Genomic DNA, 20,583 nt, shown 5'->3' on the forward strand with positions numbered 1-20,583 from the left:
TCTTTTTGTCAGGGTTCACTGTAACTGCTTTTACTTTCTGCCTTTGCAGCTCAAAAAAGTAAGCTACCAGGATTTTTGCATCTCCTCCCGAGCAGCTGGACAGTAAGCTCACTCATTCTTTTCTTTGTGTTAAGTGAACAGAATAACCTTTCTCCTTCCATGACCTTCTTACCCAGTCCAGAGGAAATACTTCTGTGATAAGCTGGAAATGCCCTGAAGGGATATTCTTCACTTACCTATAATGATCTTATCTCTCTTTAGTAAAACTTGTGTAAATAAATGCAGAAAGTGTGTATATACCCATTACTTTCAGTAGTGGGAAAGCTGTAGACTCATTTCAAGAGGATCTTTCATACTACCAGCCTTAACCAGTTGTGCAAAGAGCACAAACTCAAGCACCAAAAATTAAGTTCATTTATGTAGTTTTCTTATGAGCATGTTTTGTAACAGTTTAACTGCTTAGAAATGTTCAAATCTAGACCTTGTGAGCTTAAAGCTAGTTTCTGCTACAACTATCTGTCATTTAGCTGATCTAACTTTTTCAGCTCACTTTTTTTTTCCTTCTCATTTTGGTTCTGTTTTTAGGCAGATGGTTTCTTTGTGGCCTGGTTGCTATGCTTAATGTTTTTTCTTCCTATGTTTGTTGAACAGGTGAGAACAAGTGAGACTAGGCAGAAATGGTGCTTTTTAGCCTCATCTCAGATTTACTAAATTTAGTGGCTCACTTGTAAAAGCCTCCATTTCTGAATGAGCTAGGCAAAGCCATCAGTTACTTAGATCATAAGGATCATGAAGTCCTGGTAGTTCATTACAATAGCTATGTAAATTATCCAATTCTATGTGCCCTGGGACCTGTGGCAAGGCAAATACAGTATGTGTTTTTGTTGTTGTTGTTTGCTTGTTGTTTTCTTTTAAGGGGGGGAGGTGTTTTACATCTCTTTATGTGACAAGTAATTTCTGAAAGAAAACAGTGTTAATATCCACATATTAAAGGAAACACATATACAAGGAAAATCAATGGTTGTTCAAGGTTACGCAACAGTCTTTGTGTTGATAAAAGAGGATGGAGGAAAAGCTTTTGTCACACAGCTCAGGCCACGGCCTTGTAAATGCTGTCACTGTAACTACTGCACTCCATAACACTGCATTTCCTAGTATAGAGATCAATCCCTTCACTGCTACAGTTCAGTTCTTTGAGCCTTTTGACCAACCTTAGTGATTCTTCATGGAAAAAAAGGGGACTCTGGTTATTTAGATGGTCTCAGATGAGATGCATTTGGGGCCTCAAGGCTGCATCACGCAGCACCTAGATGGTCACCTGGATTTTCACTCTTCACACTCAGTGAGTAGTGTGATGCAGCTGTAGGTGTGTGGGGTTTGTTCAGTGGTGGTGGTGAATTCTGTATATCGTAGTGCTGAACCTGCGTGCCCTATCCACTTCTCCCTGAGTTGACGGAATCTGAATTCCACAAAATACAAGAGGGGCTGAGCAGTTCAGCTTGGCAGTGAGGCTTAGCTGACCCTTAACCACTGGAGAGAAAAGAACTGACACGCATCAGGAGAAGAAGAAAGAGAGAAGCGGAAAGTGGTATTCACACCTTCTAAATTTAGTTATCCACCCGTAGCTACCTGCTGCTCTACTTCAGAGAGAACTGATGCGCTTAATTTACGTTCTCTAAGTCATACCTTACTGCACTGTATGAAACAGGTGCCTCTCCCCCTATTTCCTGGTGGCAGAAAGAAAGCAGATAGAAGTCAGCAGAGAGCTTCAACCATAGCTGACTCTCACTGGAGCCATTTGTTTAGTAATTAAAGGCCTGCCACTGCCAAGCAGGGTTTCTGAGCAGCCTGATCCTGTTCGGTTATTGTGATGGCTACCATTTCACACAGAATTATTTTTCTTGTACTGTAAGAGTTAAAACAAAAAGAATTGAAGAAGTGAATGACAGTCTTTTGGAAAAAAAATTAATGTCACTGTGTTGAAAGTACATCCAGGAGGTAACAGTCTCGTTCTGCAACTTGCCTCTACGCTTTCCCCACTTTCTGTTCATTTCTGCAATTGTGTACGAACATCCACTACTGTGGGTGGCATTTAGCTTGATCTCACTGCTGTAACGGGTAACGCTGCTGTCATTTCCAACGAGCATTAAATATTGAAAACCCAGAACCAGCCTCTCTTTGGCAAGTCTTAAGTTTCCATAAGTGGCAGATGGTATATAAGGCAGGGCTAGGCACTTGTAAAGCTCTCTGTTTCTCAACTGCACCTCTACCACCTGACAGCCCGTCCTCTTCTGATTAGAGTCAGAGGAAGTAGGTGTGCCTGCCATTAGCAAAGACAAAGTAATAGCACTAGAGACGTTGCCTCCTGTGATCTTTCTTTTTGTGATACTTCATCTGAGAACCACTTCTCCACATAGACTGCAGGCAGCTTCAGGAGGTGGGCTGCCTGGAAGGTGCTCTAGGATGAACTGGGACATGTGTGGTGCTAGGCAGGATTTGGTTAGGTGGGGGGAGAGATCTGGAAACCTCAGCCTTCAAGCAGTCATCATTTAAGCACTCTGTCTTAAAAAGCAAGTAAAAGCCTACACTGCTGCAGTAACTGATCTGGATGTATGTGATTCGTGTTAGTCATTCCCCCTTGGTTGCTAGAAACTACAGAGCAAGGCACAACAAAACAGAGCAAACTAGCACAAATGAGCAACAATTAGCAAGAAAAAAGGTGTGTGTAAGAAGCACAGGCCTTATCAATCAGAGGAATGCAATAATCATGGTCTTTCACCACTTGAGTTGTCCACTAACTGTTTTTTTGCTATGCTATCCTGCAGTTCACCCAAGAGAAGGGCTGCCTAACCAGTCGCCTTTCCAAGCATGAGCTTGAGCTGATACCTTGGTGCTCATAAGGCAGCCACATCCCACCACTCCAAAACCTCCTCCCTCCAAAGTCAGTCCCTGGGATGCTTTGGTTGCCTTTGTTTTATAGCGAAAGTCTTCAGGACATTTTGCAAGCTGAGATTACCTGCAGGAGCTGCATGCAGAGATCAGAGAACAATGCCCGTGCATTGGTACATCCTACACCATTGCAAACCACATCAAATCAGTGCCATTTCTGGTGCTTCTTAGCCTCTTAAGATTCCTGGTATGTGTAACTGAATTGAACACGGAGTGGGACAGCAGCAGCTTCCTGAGAAGTCCGATGATTTGGTTAGAATTAGTCATCGCCACAGCGAGGCTGATTGACTTTGGATACAGCTTTAATCAGCTACAAACACAACAGGATTTACATCATAAATCTTGCCTTTCTGTTTTACTCAAATGGGAGTGTCTACAAATCAGGTTAGTATTATTTAACAGTCAAGTAGTTAAGTAACAACAAAAAAAAAGAAGATGGTAAGTGGTGGTATTATCTAAGAAGCCAGAACAACCTTGCTTACAGCTGCCAGCTAAGATCTGACTCATCTAAGCTATTTTATAGCAACCATATGTTAGGCATGTGTATCTCACCTATTATGCAAAAAAAATGATAACGTTTCCTAATCAGGCTTTGCCACTGAGCAGGATTTTCCGTGAACTTCTCGATATTGCAAGCACTATCCACAGCATGTTCCAGACACTCCTGATTTGTTAATTTAACAAATCGAATAAATGGCTATAAATCTGGGGCTAGTACTGACTCAGCGGGGTCATTTTAAAACATCATTCCATGTTAAAAGGTAACTTCGGAATACATGCACTTCTTGTACAGAAAACGTGGGTGTTTCAAGTTGGTCTGGAAGCAGGAGCTACCGCACGAGACGTTAAAAAAAAAACTATCCGAGGCAATGCAAGCAGTCATACAGCACAGTCACTTGCATAGCCAGAAAAGAGAGGGTGAAGAATAATCATGGTGTTTTAACAAAGGCAGAAAACATTATAAACACCCTTGTCCGTTACTTTTAGCCAGATTTACATACAGGTTACTTCTTCACAGAAAGCTGCCTCAGCCTACACAGCTCTGCAATTCCAACTTGCTCCATCTTGGCTGGATGTCTACGTGCACCAGTCAAACTTCCATCTGTCCTGACTATTCCCAGGCTCTTGCTGCAGCACCTGGGTACTCTAAAGGACGGGGGGATGAAGACATGGTCCCAACGCTCCCTCCTGGTCTCTGAAGGGCAGTAATTTCACTGCTCAATGCCTTGACAACAAAGCTCCCATTGACACAAATGAGAGCGAGCTGTTGTCCTGGCAATTGTATCTCATTTAGAAATCATGATTTATTTATTTATTTATTTTATTAAGAAAAGTCCTTCACTTAAAAGCTTGTTTGAATGCATTTTTTTTTTCTAAACTGCAGGCGGTCACTAAATAAAAAATAAAATAAAAAACAAAGTGGATATTCTTGATGCTTAAGATCCTTGGCTTATTATAAAATGTCACAACTATAACTGTAAACTGTTTCTTATTATGATAATTTTCCAGAGGGCATTTGAAAGCTTGACAAATAAGTAATTTTACAGATAGCATGTTAGCCCTCAACAGCTCTGGGTCAAATGAATGTCATCTCTGCTAACTGTTTGTTTCTGAGATCCTCCCAAGCTCTGCTTCTTTGTGCACTGAACATTTGATGCTTCTTGTTTTTCTTCTATAACCACAGATGTGCCCTCTTCAAAAAAACTCACAATCTCAAAAAGCTAAACTGACAAGCTGAGTGTCAAACCACACACCCCAAGCAGCAAGCAGTGCTGAAGAAAAACAGAATCACGCTTGAAGAAAAACAGAAGAAATCACACAAATTGTTTCCAAAGAATGAATCTGAAACATTTTTGACTTGGCACAAGCCCTGTTTTTTTATCTACACGAGGTTTTCAAGCTTTTACATCCATTTACTGTATAAGCAGAGGCTGCTCTCTAAAAGAGGTGAAGCTGAACAACACTTTGCACTTTCCTGTTATGCTTAATTCTCTCTGAGCCAAACCGGGACCGAGATGGGGCTCCTGGTTTGCCAGCAAGCAGCCCGGGCACCTACAAGAGGCACAGGGCAAGCGAGGCCACGAGTGCGAGGTCCCTGTGCGCTGCGGAGGCTCTCTGCTTTGCTAGCACAAAGGTGACAAATATTTACAAGCTAGCTTGGCAGCAATACCTTCAGTCACCAACCAGGAGTCACAATGCTGCCACACAAAGGAGGACGTGGAGGAGCAGTGGGGAGATCATTTTCACACTGAAAAAATGCGTATGATCAGCTAGCTGGTTTCTTAATTATTCTGTCAAACAGATGTTGCAGCCTGCTGGCACCTCGTCTCTGCAGTTCAGAACTTGTCGCAGCATTAAACACAATTTGAAAGCACAGCTACACGTGTGTACTTGGCTGCCTTGAAGGCCGTTAGTCTGCAACGGTAAGATGGCACTGCTGTGCAGGTTTCACTAGAAGAAGCACCTTTTTTTTTTTTTTTTTTTTTTTTTTTTTTTTTTTTTTTTTAAATCTGGTGATTCAAAGGTAAGACATCAATCTGCAGTTCTGGTATTTGACTGCTGATCTTCTGTAAGATCTGTAAAGCAAGAGCAATGCTGGATCCTGGGTTCCTTCAGATATATTTTAAGGGTCCGAATCAAAAGCACAGGATTTTTTCCTAGTTCATCTCTATCTGATAACCTTGCCTACAGAGGAGATGCCTGAAGCAAAGCTGATAAGGTCACCAGTACTAAGAAGTACAAGTGTCCGGGGGGCACAACAGCACAGATACATATCTTCACATTCCTGTTTCCTTTGCAAACAGGAGGAAGGAAGTTCCCTGCCTGAGAGCTAGCAAAATACAGTTTCCAAGAGCCACAGACTGTCAGAAGTACCAATTCCAGTATTTCACGAATGATGCACTTACTTCGTCAGGCTGTTCTATACCCAGCGCTACTGAAAGCCTTTTGCTAACAGTACACAACTACGTACTGCGGTGCTCAGAGCTGCACTCACCCCACCCCATTTCCTCTCTCAGCTTTGCTTGTCTCAGCCCTCCTCTTCCAAGCCTTCAGGGGTCTTCTCAACCCCGTGCCTCACCAGCCCTCTCCCTGTGGGCTGTATCAGCCTCCTGGACAGCTCACGCCCAGCACCTCACCTCCCAGCTCCTCGTCCTTGGGGCACAGCCAGGTGGGCTCATCCCCTCTGCCCCTGAGCACCTGCAAGACACCCACCGCAGTGCTCGCCATCCCAAAAAAGGGACAACCGCCCCCTCTCTGCCTTTAGCCCTTACAGCAGACTTGCAAAGGCCATGTGCCCATCACACCCGTGGCCTCCAGCACCAGGAAGGCACTTCCACACTGCAGGTCACCTCCCCTCGGGCGTACGAGGGCTGCTGGACATGCAAAGAGGACTTCTGTAATGATTCGTACAGCAGCATCTATAGATTATTATGAAACTTGTTTATAAAACAGATATGAATCACCCAACAGCTAAAGCAGTGCTCCTGTGCGGGGCTGATTAAGATTTTTTTATGCAACTTCTTTAATCAGAAGAGGCCTACTTGGTTGAAAATGAAACTTCAGCAGGAAAAGGTTGGTTTTGATTAATTTCTCAACTTGAAAAAGTGTCGAAGTTGACAGTATGTTTCAGTTCAACATTTCTAAACACACGAAAAAGGGAAAAAAATAAAATCATGTTTAAAGTTACTTTTCATTTTAAGATGACATTAATTTCGCTATGATCAACTGGTTTCCAGCCATTTTAACAGATTTCACAGTATTTTTCCCCAAAATTTATATTTTCATTTCTCTAACCAAATTGTACAGGAAAAAATATTGTAAATACTTGTAGGTTAGCCTCTATAAAGATTACATTTGAGTGTTTGCATAAATACAGTTTGTTCGGTTGTTTTTTGTTTTTTGTTTTTTTTTTTTGAAACTAACGTGATGAGAAGCAGCAATACCTTTGTTCAGAATTTAATTCCCATACCAGACTCCCCAAATAACACAGCCTTTATCCCTACAGGCTGCTGCCAACCATAAGCCATTCTCTTTCATAATGCAACCTCAGGGAAGATGTTATGCTCAAAGAAGAGATGCATTCCTACTTCTGTCTAATTGCTGTAAGAAGTTGTCAAGATGGATCAAATTGCAGGATTATGCTTATTTTTCGTTGCTTTTTTTTTTGACAAAGTCAATTGTCTTACGACACATCTTTGTGCACTGGGGAGAGCTCTTTACCATCTGAGGCCTCACTTGTAAGGATTATCAATTAGCAGTTTCATCATCAATGTCAAGGCGCCTTCCAAAGATAGGTAACCCCTTTTCACAGAAAAGGAAAGTGAAAGGGGATAGGAGTGACTCACCCAGGCACGTGGACTGCCAGACACAGAGCCAGAAATAGACTCGGGGCTCCTGGTACCCGCATGCATGGCCTGGGGACTAAGTCGGCCTTCACCGAAATCGATAGGAGGCATCCCACCATTCTGCAAAGGAAAAATCCCCTTCACACATATGCACATGCATCTGTAGTTCAAAATATATTTGTTTTTTTCTTGGTGATGTGTGCTGTAGTATTTCCCTTATGCTTCTGTCTAACCGTACCCAGAGCTGAAAAAAAAATAAAGCTTAATTGAACACTTCTCTGTTACCTTGTCTTGATGTTGCTGATGCTATAAACTTGGCTCCATATCGAATAAAAAATTTACAGCCAAATTGGGTCAAATTTTCATAAGTATCCACCACCAGATGTGGGTCATATTTGTAGATATATCCACTGCAACCTTTAGACTCGATTTTCATGGTTAAATATGTTGAGGCCAGGCATGTCAAAATAAAAAGACACTAAGATCTTGTTATTTTGACGTGCCTGGCCTCAACATATTTAAACTAAAAACAGGCCATTTGCTCTGGCCTCAATTGTGAATGCTGAGGTTTTTGACAAATCTGGGCCACCTTGTCTGCCTTTTTGTCTATTTATAACCTTCCTGTCCATTGAAGAAGAAAGATGAGGCTACAGGCACAGGGGGGGCAGAGGGCTGGGACAGACCCGCATGGGAGGCACTTGGGCCCTGCAGAGTGCAGGACAGGAGCGTGCTGGGGATGGAGAGGTTGAGATCCTCTGCTCAGTACACTCAGTGGCCTAGCCCAGGGCCTTTAAACTGACCTCACGGAGAAGGTAGCATGGCTACTGCAGTACAGTGGGCTATTCTGGTCTATACGAGAAAGAAACCAGGACGACAGCGGCCTTTCCTGTCAGTCGGCACATGCACTAGACCAACTAATGTTAGGTTTCAGGAGTCTTGCAAAACTGGAGCAAGTTTGAAAGCAACACTGCATTTCAGTATGTTTCAAGTAGTAAAAGATGAAAGGGGATATGAGAGAGGCAGTCCATGGAAGCCTCAGTCAGGTGGTACAACCCCAGTTCTGGGCTGATCTGGTGCTCCAGCGAAGGAACAGATGCCTGGGGACTGGGCAAGGGGGGAGCTGCTCACGAGAGCACGTAGTTTTGACAAAATAACCCTGACTTTTTCCCCTCCCAATAAGACTGGGAATCTTGAGTTACTTCTACCAGACAATAAACCCTTCCATCAGGGAGAAAAAATAAGAATGGCACGCATTAAGTGCACTGATAAGGAAGGGCCAGCACCAGGTGCTGTGTGGGAGCCTCAGCAGTGCAAGGGTAAGAGGACAGATAGCATCAGCAGAGGTTTGGAAAGAGAAAAAGGGCAACAACAGGGGCTTGGTAGACAAGGGAGCAGCAGATCAACTCCAGGTGAGGAAGAGAAAGGGCTGGAAGAAGCAGTAATGATGCCAGAATGTCCAAAAGGGGAGCTGGCAGAGGACATCAGAGCACGCAGAGCAGTAAGGTGACGAGGGGGTAGGTCAGTGCCCCTGAGCGACCTGAATCACATGGTCACAATGGGTTTTTAATACAACCAGATGCAAGGGGACCCACATGGGGGAAAAGAAATCAAGTGCACGCAGTAGGATGAGAATCTGCCTCTGAAAGCAATGGTGGAAACTGGGGTACAGAGTCACTCTGAATAAACAGTTCCACTCAGCACCCAGCATGAGGGCATAAATATGCTTTTAGCATCTGCATCTACATACCAGTGCTACATACCTCCTATCTCTGGACAGATGTTTCTTTCAGTGCAGCTGTAATAATAATAGGAGAATCACCAGGAAATCAGCGCAAGCATCGCAGCCCTGTGAAACTGTTGCGGATCCAAGCCACACTGCAGATGATGAAATACAGCGTTGCGTGGGAGTTACCTATTTCCACATGAACGTTATTCAATCACGGTGGCCCATTTTCACACAGCTCGCTGAACTTCAGAAAGTTTGCACAAAGGTTAAGGTTTGACATTTTGAGACATAATAGCTTAGACCTCTATCCTCTAGTGAGAGCTACAATAAATAATTAATAATACATGAGAAACATAGAACCTTACTTCATCCCTTTCCAGAGTGGAAGCACTGAAAACATGCTTTTTTTGACACAAAGGCTTATTCTGAGGCCTTCATTACCAGGATTTCCAGTAAAATAGCCATAGGCAAAAAAGCACTTCATCTGCCTGTTACATTAGGCTTCCTGAAACCACATGTATATGCAATTGTGAGTGCAGGCATAAGAACACATCCTCACTTCTCACAGCCTAACAGAACAATATTTCTATCAATACATAAGGTTGTGATGAGGTCCTGCACAAACGGTGGTCATTTCGTGTGTTAGGATTTATTTTAACTGCCATGGCTTCCCATGTTAGCTTATGCAAAGCATGCCTCTAAGAATGAAACAGGTTGAGACAGGGCCTTGTTCACAGCAGCGTAATTCACAACTGAACTCAGAAATCACTTCTCTATCTAGATTTAGGTATTACTTCAGGGATGCTTACTTCTAGAAACACTTGGTTCTGCGGATCCCCAGTTATATGTTTTGCTGATTTACTGCTGCGGTACTCCTTATTTCTGCAGTGCAGGATACATCTTCATGAGCATGCAGTACACATCTCAACACCTGCAGCATTATTACCATCTTGGAAACACCACTGGCGCTGCTTGTTTGTAGCACAGCTGCTCTTTAAGCTTTTCCACATTGGTGCAGTGGCACCCCACAGTTTCCTGCCTTTCCCAATTGAACACCTCTCAACCTTTGCAGCCAACAGGTTGGGGTTCACACAGAAAGCCTCCCTGGTTCATTACCCAGTCATATGTCCTCCCTAAGCAGGTCAGCCCAGCCTGTCCTCTGGATAAAGAGCAGCCTGTGGTCCTGGAGCCAGAGCTCACACAGTGACAGATGTGCAAGGCAGCAGCGAAAACACTGGTATTTCCACAAGACACCTGCCTTTACAACCAAGCATATCCATTTACCAAGTTTTGCCCAAGTTTTGGTTGGGGAGAAACCCCAAAGCCCATTAGTATAAAAGCTGTTGTGCTGCAGCAAAGCTCCTTTTACAGCCTGAGTTCCAAGTTCCAGCCCTCAGCCATGCACATGTGGTGTCCCTGCGCATCTCCACCTCCAGGACCCTTGTCCAAATTCCAGAGTCTCCTCAATTTAACCTGCCCTTGCTCCCTCTGCTCCAGGACCCCTCCACCTGTACTGGGTGGTTTTCTCCCCCGGAGCAGTGTGTCCTCATGCCCTGGGAGTAGATGAGGGAACCCAGAGACAGCCAGCCTGCTCTCCCCTCTGCCTCCTGGCTGCAGGGAGCACTCCTCAGGGAATTCATCTGCAAAGAACTTGAGAGTCTTCACCAAGCCTGTGTGAATTGTGGGGTCACAGCCTGTAGAAAGTCTTGCAGGTTGGACAGAGGTAGAATCCTAGTACTAAGCCCAGCTATGGCCTTGGTCCCCACGTCCTGGAGCAATGCAAGAGCAGTGGAGGTACCAAACCGGGGCTTGCCACCAGCACGGCAGGGGTCAGAGCACCCTGGGCTCTATGCCAGCCCCTCATCCCGACACAGGGACACTGAGGAAAAATGGAAACGGGACCGTGCAGCCAAGGAGTGGGCAGGCATCCCACCCAGCATGTCCTGAGAGGGAACTGCAGCTTCATGCAGAGACGGGCATGGAGCCAGAGTGACATTTCCCCAAGACCTTGTTCTCAGAGCACTGAACCACAGTGACTGCCTGTAACCCAGGCAGAGAGCAACATGAAAGTTCAGGCAGCGACCTAACAGAGTTCAGCCTACTTTGTCAGTCCGACAGTTACAGGCAAATGAGAACAGGGACCATACCACCAACTGCTAGGCATCTTTTAAGCACATGGTGTTTCCTATACTCACAACATACAGCAACCACAAGGAATAACTCCTCTCGGCATGCAGTGACTACTAAGTCACCCACAAGAAGAAGAAAAAAAACCTGCACTGAGCAATTCTGCTTTTCAAATGCAACAAAGAGATCCAAGCAAGATGTTTGAAGTAACACCTGCTACAAAACAGGAGAGGATCATCAAATGCTGCCATGTGTGTTGTGCTAATTGGACCAACCTGCTCCATGGAGCACCGAGGCACAGCGTGACCCCACGCCAGGCAGGCTCCGGCCACAGTCGCCTCCCCGCTCCACTGAGGTTGGCTCCTGATTAGGAACGGGTTAACCATTCACCCTGGTTTCTGAGGACCAAGTATTCTGTGATAGCGTTGGGTACAGAATCACAGAATCAGTAGGGTTGGAAAAGACCTCCAGGATCATTTCGTCCAACCACCCCCCACCACCGATACCGACACCAGAGGCAGAGCAGGGTGAAAACCATACACTGCCAAAAGCACAAACCCCAGCTGTGCTGAGCCATTCCGAACTGCAGTGGAAGTACTGTAGATAAGAGCAACACCTACTGACCTGGCATTTCCAGTAGCCAGCAGTGACCAGGAAACAACCATTTTTCCCCTGGTGGACTGATCTTTGCTGAGTTTTGCCTGCAGAAACACTCTGCCAGCATGAGGGAGATGCTCGCTATGGCAGTTAAATGTAGTCCACATATCATTGACCGGGCTACAGAGCTACAAGTCAGTTCAGTTCAGTTTAGAGCACAGTCCACTTCGGTTTACCCTAAATGTAATAGGTTAGATGTAGGTCATCCTACAGTCAAGCTCTTGCTGTTTGATTTCAGTTAGAGTAAGAAAAATCTGTTATAAGTGAGTCAGCTCCTGAATGCTCCCAAGGCAATGGGAGTTCGCCTAGATGCAATGCTATGTAAATACCAAAAAAGAAACTAAAGATTTGACCTTTATTTACCCAAGCAATTCTCTGTTGACCAAAAGGCAAGTCAGATTTTAATGTGATTTCTAGGGCTGATTCAACCCCGAATTAGGCCAACTTCCACAACTCAACTGCAAGCACAGCAAGTGTGTCGGCAGGAAGCCTACAGAGAGGCTGCAATAGCACCAAGAACCCGAAAGTCACACGCAGTAAACAGTTTGGTGCAAACAGCTGGTAGAGGAGCACAACCAGGAGGGTCAAATACAGCAATTTACCCACTGCCTCCATCACGCACAGCTCTGCCACATCTCATCTGCCCAGGGGAATGGCTGGAAAAGGAGCAGGAGCAGCAGCAGTGAAGAGCCAACCTTGCCCTCACCAGCATGTGGCTATGAGGGGTGACCTGAAACTGTCAGCAGCAGCAGCAGATAAGCCTGGTGGCATCAGGGATGCCCCATCAAAAAACACTGGGTCCCCTTGTCCACACGTTGGTCCAAGAGCAGCCTTCAGCTAGGGCATTCTTCCCTTGAGTCAGAATTTAATGACCATCTTTGTAGTACCTTGGGCAAATATTGACTCTGGGATCCAACAGACTGAAAGTATTTGGTTTGTACCAGATGCGTTGCGTATATACCTTTGAAACATTAGCTAAAGGAGTGATTTGGGAAAATACATGTTCTAGGTGGATGTGTTTACTTTGCAAGGTTGTTTGCATCGTGCTCTGATCCCGAGAAGCGTGCCTGAAGCTCTTAACCACGGGAAGAAAGCCAACCGTAAGCACTCAGCACAACCATGTGCAGCCATGTGCATGTACACACGCATGTGCAGCCTGCCCGCAAGAGTGGGATGGCTGGGGATGGCTGGAAAGAAGCAAACCTACCCCACACAGACCCACACTCCTAGAGGAGCCTGTCGGGCCAAGAGCTCACCACCCAGCACTGGTCCTGCACAGAGTTCAGCACGGGGTGCTTTCTGCAAGGACTTGAGCGCTGGCTCCCTGGCTCCCAGATGACAGCAGCTGTGTGGGAACAGCTTTTGGGATCACTGGCACTGCTCCTGCAGGAAGGCGAGGTGGCTGCCCCCTCCTCTCCCATTTATCTTGCTCCAGGTAATTAGAAGAGGTCATGCAAGAAGCACGCGTGCAGGCAGAGAAACAGCTTGTGTCGGGAGGCTGAAGGTTAGGGGTGGTTTGCGTGGTTTAAGTTGCTTTTCAATTTTTAGGTTCACCACCACCACCACCCCCCAAGCATCAGTTCCCCAGGTGTCTACTCTCACCTGCTAAAAATCATCATTCAGGTGTGGTTTTGACAGTTATAGAGCTTATAGGACTTGGGGGAGGGAGGGAAAACAACATGGGAACTAAAGCAAACACCGCAGCAGCACTCAGTCACCTTCGGGTATTCTTTTTGTCTAATGGTTTCACCGGGGAGTGGTGGGCTGCTCATCTGGGGGCCTTATAGAGCATCAGGGGCATCAGAAAAAGATCTTTTGCATATTTGCCAAATCCACACAGAAGTGGGAAAGGGAAATAACTGTGTTTGGTATATTTTCTCAAGAGTTTTTCTTGTGAAAACTCAGAAATGGAGTTATCTGGACAACCTGGGGCCACACTCACTAGCTAGATGTTTGTGCAGAACAGAGTTGTTTGAGACTGTAAATGCATAGCAATCCTTTTTGACCACTTCTCCTAAAATAATCCTACTTGATTACGTATGCACTGCAACTGGGGCAGCACTTGAGACATACAAGAGTAAGATTTTGCTGAGTCTTTTTCCCCAAGTGCATCTCTGCACCAGATGTACAACAACACACTGGCAACTGGGGCTCTCCCGCCCTCTGAACAACTATCAGACGTTGCCCAGAGCAGCAAAAATGGGCAAGCCACACACCAATCTCCTCAAACACCTACCTCAGATGGACTCCCTCCCAGCCTCACTGAAAGTTCAGGGGTTTTGGAGCCTTCCTGGTCACAAAACCCCACTGCACAGGGCCACAGCAGCTAACCCGTCCCTCCAGGCGGGATACCTAAAGGCTTGCTGCGAATCCCTGCAGGAAACCAACCCTGAAAACTTCACTCAGACACTAAGCTTGCACTGAAATCAGTCTGATAACCTTTGGGAGCTGCAGGAACATCACGCCCCTCAAAAGAGCAGTTACAGATTGGTTTAATTATGGTGATCAGCACTGAAAAAAGAGATTCACACTTTGGCTACATGTTGCCTTGAAAATATTCCCTTGTGCCACAGGCTCACTGCTGGAGGCCTGTCTTCGAGTACCGCAGCTCCCAGCCATATCCGGGTCGTCTTTCCCTTCCAAGGCACCTGATGCCTTCCCGAGCAGGAATCAAATCCCTCCAGCACCACTTCGTGCAACCTAGCCCGAGCCTTCAGGCTACCACACACACACACACACACGCATGCGCCTTCTCTCAACTACTCTTGTGGAGTTTCCTCCACCTCTTTGCCAATCCCTGTTACAACACAAAACCGACTGCTACCCTTAGCAAGATGTGCAATTACTCCCCTCAAAGTGTCTCTTCGGGTCTATAGGGCTGCAGACCCACATGGATTCCCAGCCTGGGGTCCTTGTGGGTCTCCTCACACCAAGGACTTGGGAGCCAAACATGATCTTGTGTGGCCACAGCTTTTTGGCCTTCTCCCCATCCCTGAGCCCTCACTAGCCTTTACACAAAGGGTCATTTTCAGCTAGTTTTCGCTTTACAGAAGTGAATTTCGGTCCTCAGGGCAACAAATGAAGCTGTTAAGTCAGATTCTCAGTCATAGGAAGGCTGCTTTGTACTGAGCTAACAAAACCCAGGGTCTTTGAAAAGCCCTTGGCTGCTGCTGGGCTAGGAGGTAAGTCCCTTTCCCACTTACTGGAGCTGACAAAACACTTTGTTATGCTGTTAACAACAAGAAACCTCCCAGAAGCATGGCTGGGACAACTGCGGTGTCAATGCCATTGGAGCTCATGCCACGTCCCCTGGACACCAGTGTCACGCCAAAGGGGGGCCTTAACTCCCTCCCGCAGCCTTCAGCCCGCTCTCCTGGTTTCAGCCAGCACCCTTCACTTGCAGCCAGCACAGGAACACCTCTTGGGGCAAAGGGGTGTCCAGCTCGCCCAGCTCCCACCTCCCAGAGGGGCAGCGAGGCCCTTTCTGGGTGGAGAACCACATCTCCTTATGTCTGTGTTTTGCAGAGCGCTCCTTGGGTCTCCAGCCACTGCTGAGACCTAAAACACCAGCAAAGAGAACGAGGCCATTCAGCTTGCCTGAGCATCAGCACGGAGGCTGCAGCAGCCTTCTCCATCCTGCACAGAGCCGCAAAAAATTGCTCAAACACGAGATTTCAGCAACTGAACATGCGGAGGAACAAAACGGACATCCAAATGGCAAGTGGAAAGAGACACAGTTAAAACCAAACCACAGCATTCGCAAAAGAGAGAAGTTAGAGTCGAGCATGTCCCCCTGCACAGCCACGCGATGCCCAGCAGTGACGCACTTCACACTTCAGCAGGCACATGCTGCCCTGTGCCCCATACCCCTCTAAGTCCCGCTCGGAGCTGCATGGGAGGTTTCAGGCCAAGGTATTCAGAGCTCAGTGATGAACACAGAGGACGGGGGACATAAACCCCTTCCTCCCATAAATGCAACTGTTCTTTCCCATCCCCTGCAAGGGTCAGTGACGCAACCTTGGCTGGGGAAACCGGGAAGGAAGCGCAGGCGGGAACATTGCCCCCCCTGCCCGGGATCAGGGAGAGGTGGCAAACGGCCTCACTGCCTCAACTGGCCACAAAAATCAGTCCAGAGATTGCCAAACCCCCATCGGAAACAGCATCAGGGAGTGCACCAGAGCTGGGCCCGGCTTGAAAAACAGGCAGTGAGTGGGGCTGGGTGGCTCCTGGGGTACATGAACTCTCAAGGAAAGTAACTCAGGGGAAAAAAATAAAAATCACGCAGGAGGAGACTTCTCAATTAATGATAATTTAAACTACTGAAAACACAAATAATTCCAAGATCAATTGAACACAGAAAAGGTCAGGCCCTTGCAGTACAAAGCCTCACGTGAGCACACAGGAAACCCAGCTCCTCACACCAAGAGCATGAGGCCAGCAACATGACTTACCCTGTTGCTGTTCCCTACCTGCAGGAACATCCTGCTCCAGTGGGTCTGAGCTCCCGCCTGCCCAGCCTGCAATACGTGGGACGTCCGCGCCAACTGCTGACATGGCAGCTCAAAGCTGGAACCGCTGTGTGAAGTGGATCGTGAGCCCTTCTCACCTATTCCCTTTTCCTTTCTGGAAGACGGTGGTCCTCCTGCACCTACATGTATCTCCATGTTGCCATGTTTCAGAGAGGTGAAGGCAAAAGCACAGGCAGAGATGACAGTTTGTGAAGCTGGGAATTTAGCCAGTTCGGCAGATATCTTTAGGTCCCCTGGCTTAAATCAGGGTTAACTAGAACCAGCTACTGCAAGCAATTTAGGCTAAGTGAACATCTAATCTGTTCTAGCTAATCACTTAATGAAATACAACAAATTTTTTGCAGCTCTTCACTGCAATACTTAACATTTCCAATATGAAACACTGAAAACATCTGTTTTGGCAGCCCTCTTGTCAGATGAGAGTACTCTCCAACAATCCCAGGAGTTCAGCTTCCTGTCTCTTGCACCAATACCTCTTTTTGCCTTTTGAACTCACCTGCTGAGTCTATCAGCAATGTTTGGGAATACATTATTCATAGGGGGGGGGAAAAAGTGTAAATCATAAGCAGATACATCATACTGAAATGTCCATCACCTCCGAGGATTTTATTTTCTCTTCACTGCCAGGTGGCTACATTACAGTAACCAAATCAGTGGAACATATCAGCCACCCTGAACGCACGTGGTGCTGCCTCCCTGTCAGTGCCCTACACTAACCAGTGACCCTCAGACCGCCTGCTGAGGCGGGGGCTGGCAGGAGGAGCCGGGGGCCAGGAGCTATTCCACAATGACTGCTGCCAGTGCCTCAGCCAGCGGGGCTAAAGAGAGCTGGGGTGCACCCCATGTGCGGTGGCATCCAGCTACCTGGGAGCTTGAACACATCAGGAAGTTGGCGGGATGGTGTTTAAGAGAAGGAAAACAGTCCTTTCATTAGCCATCAGATTATTTTCTATGTTTTTCTTATTCAGCATTGTTTTACCTAAAAGAAAAACATTGTATAGAGTAAGAAAGTTTAGAGTAAGTTTCTCTAAAAATGAAAACCAGGTATGTGAAGAAGCATCTTCTTTGGAACAAGCACACAAAAGTGATTTGCTTTCATCTTATTTGAGAGATTTATTATGCTCCTGTTTAATCTGTTAGGCAATATTATGCTAACAAGGTGTGGCCAGCATTTTTATAATGTATGAAGCATTTTATTCCAGATTTATATTCTCCCTCTATGTGTAGTCCATATATTGTATATATTACAAATTGTAGCGATAAAGACTCGAGATATTTTCTGTGACTTCTTTTTTGTTATCTTCCTCCCCCCTCCCCCAACTAAACTGACAGTCAAAGCCATGACTAGATACCCATGCCCAATGCATATTCAGATGTGTCTGCAGATTTAGATGCATAAATACATTTCCAAATCTGTTTCCGTTACTTTAAATGCTTTATAATGCATTATAGACATGTATATGCCTTAAATCCATTTAACTGCTTTATTACGCAGAGCAGAAAGCACTGGAAATAACCATTATCCTACTGACAATTTAAAAAAAAAAAGTTGCCCTTGGTGTTCTCACAAGTCACCTCGACTGCAGGTGCAAACAAGCCAGCCGTCCAGGATGTGGGTTTGCACTGGACTGAGATCTAGGATTCAGCTGGAAAAATCTCTAGAATGTTTACTCCAAGCAGGCATCTCATAAGCCAGGGCCCTGCTAGAGAAGCACTTCATCGACTTACATGCATATTTCAGTGATTTTCTAAATCAGAATTCCCTTAAAGTGCTTCGCTATGAAGTTTAGAGTAAGACACGAATCATAAATAACAGCAAAATACACTCGTGATGTGAACTGGGGTTATGCTGGAGATGAATTTGATACAACTGACCTGTTTGGTTTTTCTCTCAAGGAAAAAAAATGCAGAGAACTGAGAACCAACACGCAACAGCAGCACAGCTTGCAAATACAGTTGCACGAGTCTCGCAATCTTTCACTCTGAGCTTATTCTAGAAACCTCTTCCTCCTCCCCCTATGATCAGCTGCAACAAAAGTTTTGCTTGGGGAAGGTGCAAGACCCAGAAGAGCTGATCTCTCCCTTCTGTTGCAATATCCAATCTGAGTGTTACTACCTGCTTTTGGAAACTGTGTATAGAAATTACAGATGATTCTTGCATATTTTAATTTTAAACGTCTCTGCTCACTATAAGGATGGAACCTAATAAATTGCTTTGTTTCTGCCTCATGAATTAATTCAGCCTGCTAACTGATTTGGATAAAGCACTTTGATTTCAACTGATAAACTTCTTTTCTGGGAAGGCAAAACAATTTTTGGAGGATTAGTAACAAGTTCATTAGCTTGCCAGAAGTACTTTTATAGTATCTATAAGGAATTGACTTTTTAACTCACTTGTTCCACCCATGTCTTTTAAATCAATCAGATAAATTCACCTTGTTTTTCAATGCCCTGAATCCTGATAGCTCTGCACACTTGATAGGTAATTTAATCATCATTGGCGTGGATGAACACAAGCTCAAATTAGCTTCTGAAAGGCTTAGTCGCCCTGTAGATAGCTCTGCCTTTCTACTTTTATGCAGGAACTGAGCTTCACCAACTGGTTAGCTAGAGGTGTTATTAAAAATTTACAGAAAGAAACAAAGGTGTGCTCCAGTGTCTCTCCTTACCCTTTCTACTGTTACTCTGGCAGACAAAAGGTATGGAACCTGCTTCATGAATAATGAGTCATGTAATATGCATAATGTATTTTTAATGGCACGCAGTAATAACACAGAGAGATATTTCCAATCTTCAGACTCGCACCTCAGCCTCTCAGTAGCCTGTTCTGATTCTCCCCAGATAGATGGTTTTTCCACGTCTGTTCATTTCCACAAGCCCACCTCCAGCCATGGCTGCAGCCCAGGCCCGCTGCCTTTCACCCCCCTCAGCAGCCGCCCCAGCCCTGCGCCGCACCGCAGGCACAGCAACGTGTCTCAGGTTTGGGCCTGAGGCATGGCTCAGTGCTGGGGCCTGAGGTTCACCATTAAGTTACAAGACTCTCCAAAGGAAGACGTGCTTAAACCATTAAAAATACCCTCTGAGATTTCTTTCCTTGAAAGACAACCCAGGCACGCTGGCCATGTCAGCAACACCTACCTGTGCCACCAATTGAGCAGCTCCACAGATCCTCCTGCAGCGTGCGCTGGGCCTGAGACACCACCAGGCCTTTCCAGGTAGCCACTTAGTCTCCTACGCCTATCTTCTGTGTTAATTAACCGAATATAATGGACCTAATGCAGTGCCAAGAGCACCTGGCAGCTCCATCAGAGCCTGCACCACACACAGCCCCTCATGGTGGCCGCGGCCATGGCGAGGGGTGGCCCTGTGGGTCCGGGTCCAGTGCTGCAAGTTGCACCTGCAGAGGCGGCGGCAAAGAAAGCAGCTCCCGGAGGCACACCAGATTGTCACCCCCACAGCATAGCCCTGGGACCAAGGAGGGACCAGGGAGCTCAGGATTGAACCTCAGGAAACGCCAAGGCCCCTCACAGGAGCGGTCTCAAGCACCTGGCTGCCACTGAGGCCATGACAGGGCATTCCTGCTCACTGCTGTTTGAGCTGCTCTCTGTTCTTGTGTGACAGAGTTAAATATTCTTCGCGTTAAAGAGGGAGAAAGCAAGCAACGCTAACCCTGTAACCCACTGCTTCAGGCACTCATTAGCCTGCAGTCCTATCCATGTGTAACAAGTTTTTATCCAGAATAAAGGTATACACAAAGCCAGAAACAGAGCCTGTGTTCATGTGGGTGCCCAAGGTTATGTGCACACTTAAAAGCTCAGGCTGCCACGCTGTGCTCTGCTGGGAGAAGGCCACAAGACTCCTACATCTTCCTCCTGTGTCTGCTTTGTATGGGCTGAAACTGCCAGCTGGAGCAAGCCCTGTTGATGCGACAGGCAGGCAAAAGGCCTTTCTGTAAGCCCACACAGGCTTCAGTATAAATGATGCACCTGACGTTCAGGGGTCCCTGCAAACTCCTGGCACAGCCATTCTATCTTAAGAAGGACATTCGAGTTCCTCCTGGGCTGAGCAGGGAATTCTGGCAGTCTGTGTTTCAAATGAAACTTAGAACTGCTTGCTGTTCCCCCTCTAAACCCTTTCATGGCAGTAGTCCTAAACATAACATACTCCAGTCAAGCGTTAAGTATTTAACTGAAATCAGTGGGAGCTGGACACATAAATAGGACGCTGGTGTTCTTTAATCACCAGAGCT

At 46.1% G+C, this 20,583-nt stretch overlaps 1 long non-coding RNA gene across 1 annotated transcript; it reads right to left on the minus strand.

The window, feature by feature from the left end:
• Positions 1-567: 567 nt before the first annotated feature.
• LOC311440406 lies at positions 568-20,191 on the minus strand. The gene is made up of 4 exons (XR_014695392.1): positions 19,473-20,191; positions 9,056-9,170; positions 7,296-7,415; positions 568-6,590 (listed from the first exon to the last, which is right to left on the minus strand). It is a non-coding gene; the product is annotated as an uncharacterized lncRNA (long non-coding RNA).
• Positions 20,192-20,583: the final 392 nt, after the last annotated feature.

Source organism: Aythya ferina (genome assembly GCF_964211825.1).
Source record: "Aythya ferina genome assembly, chromosome: 8".
Taxonomy (NCBI): Eukaryota; Metazoa; Chordata; class Aves; order Anseriformes; family Anatidae; genus Aythya; species Aythya ferina.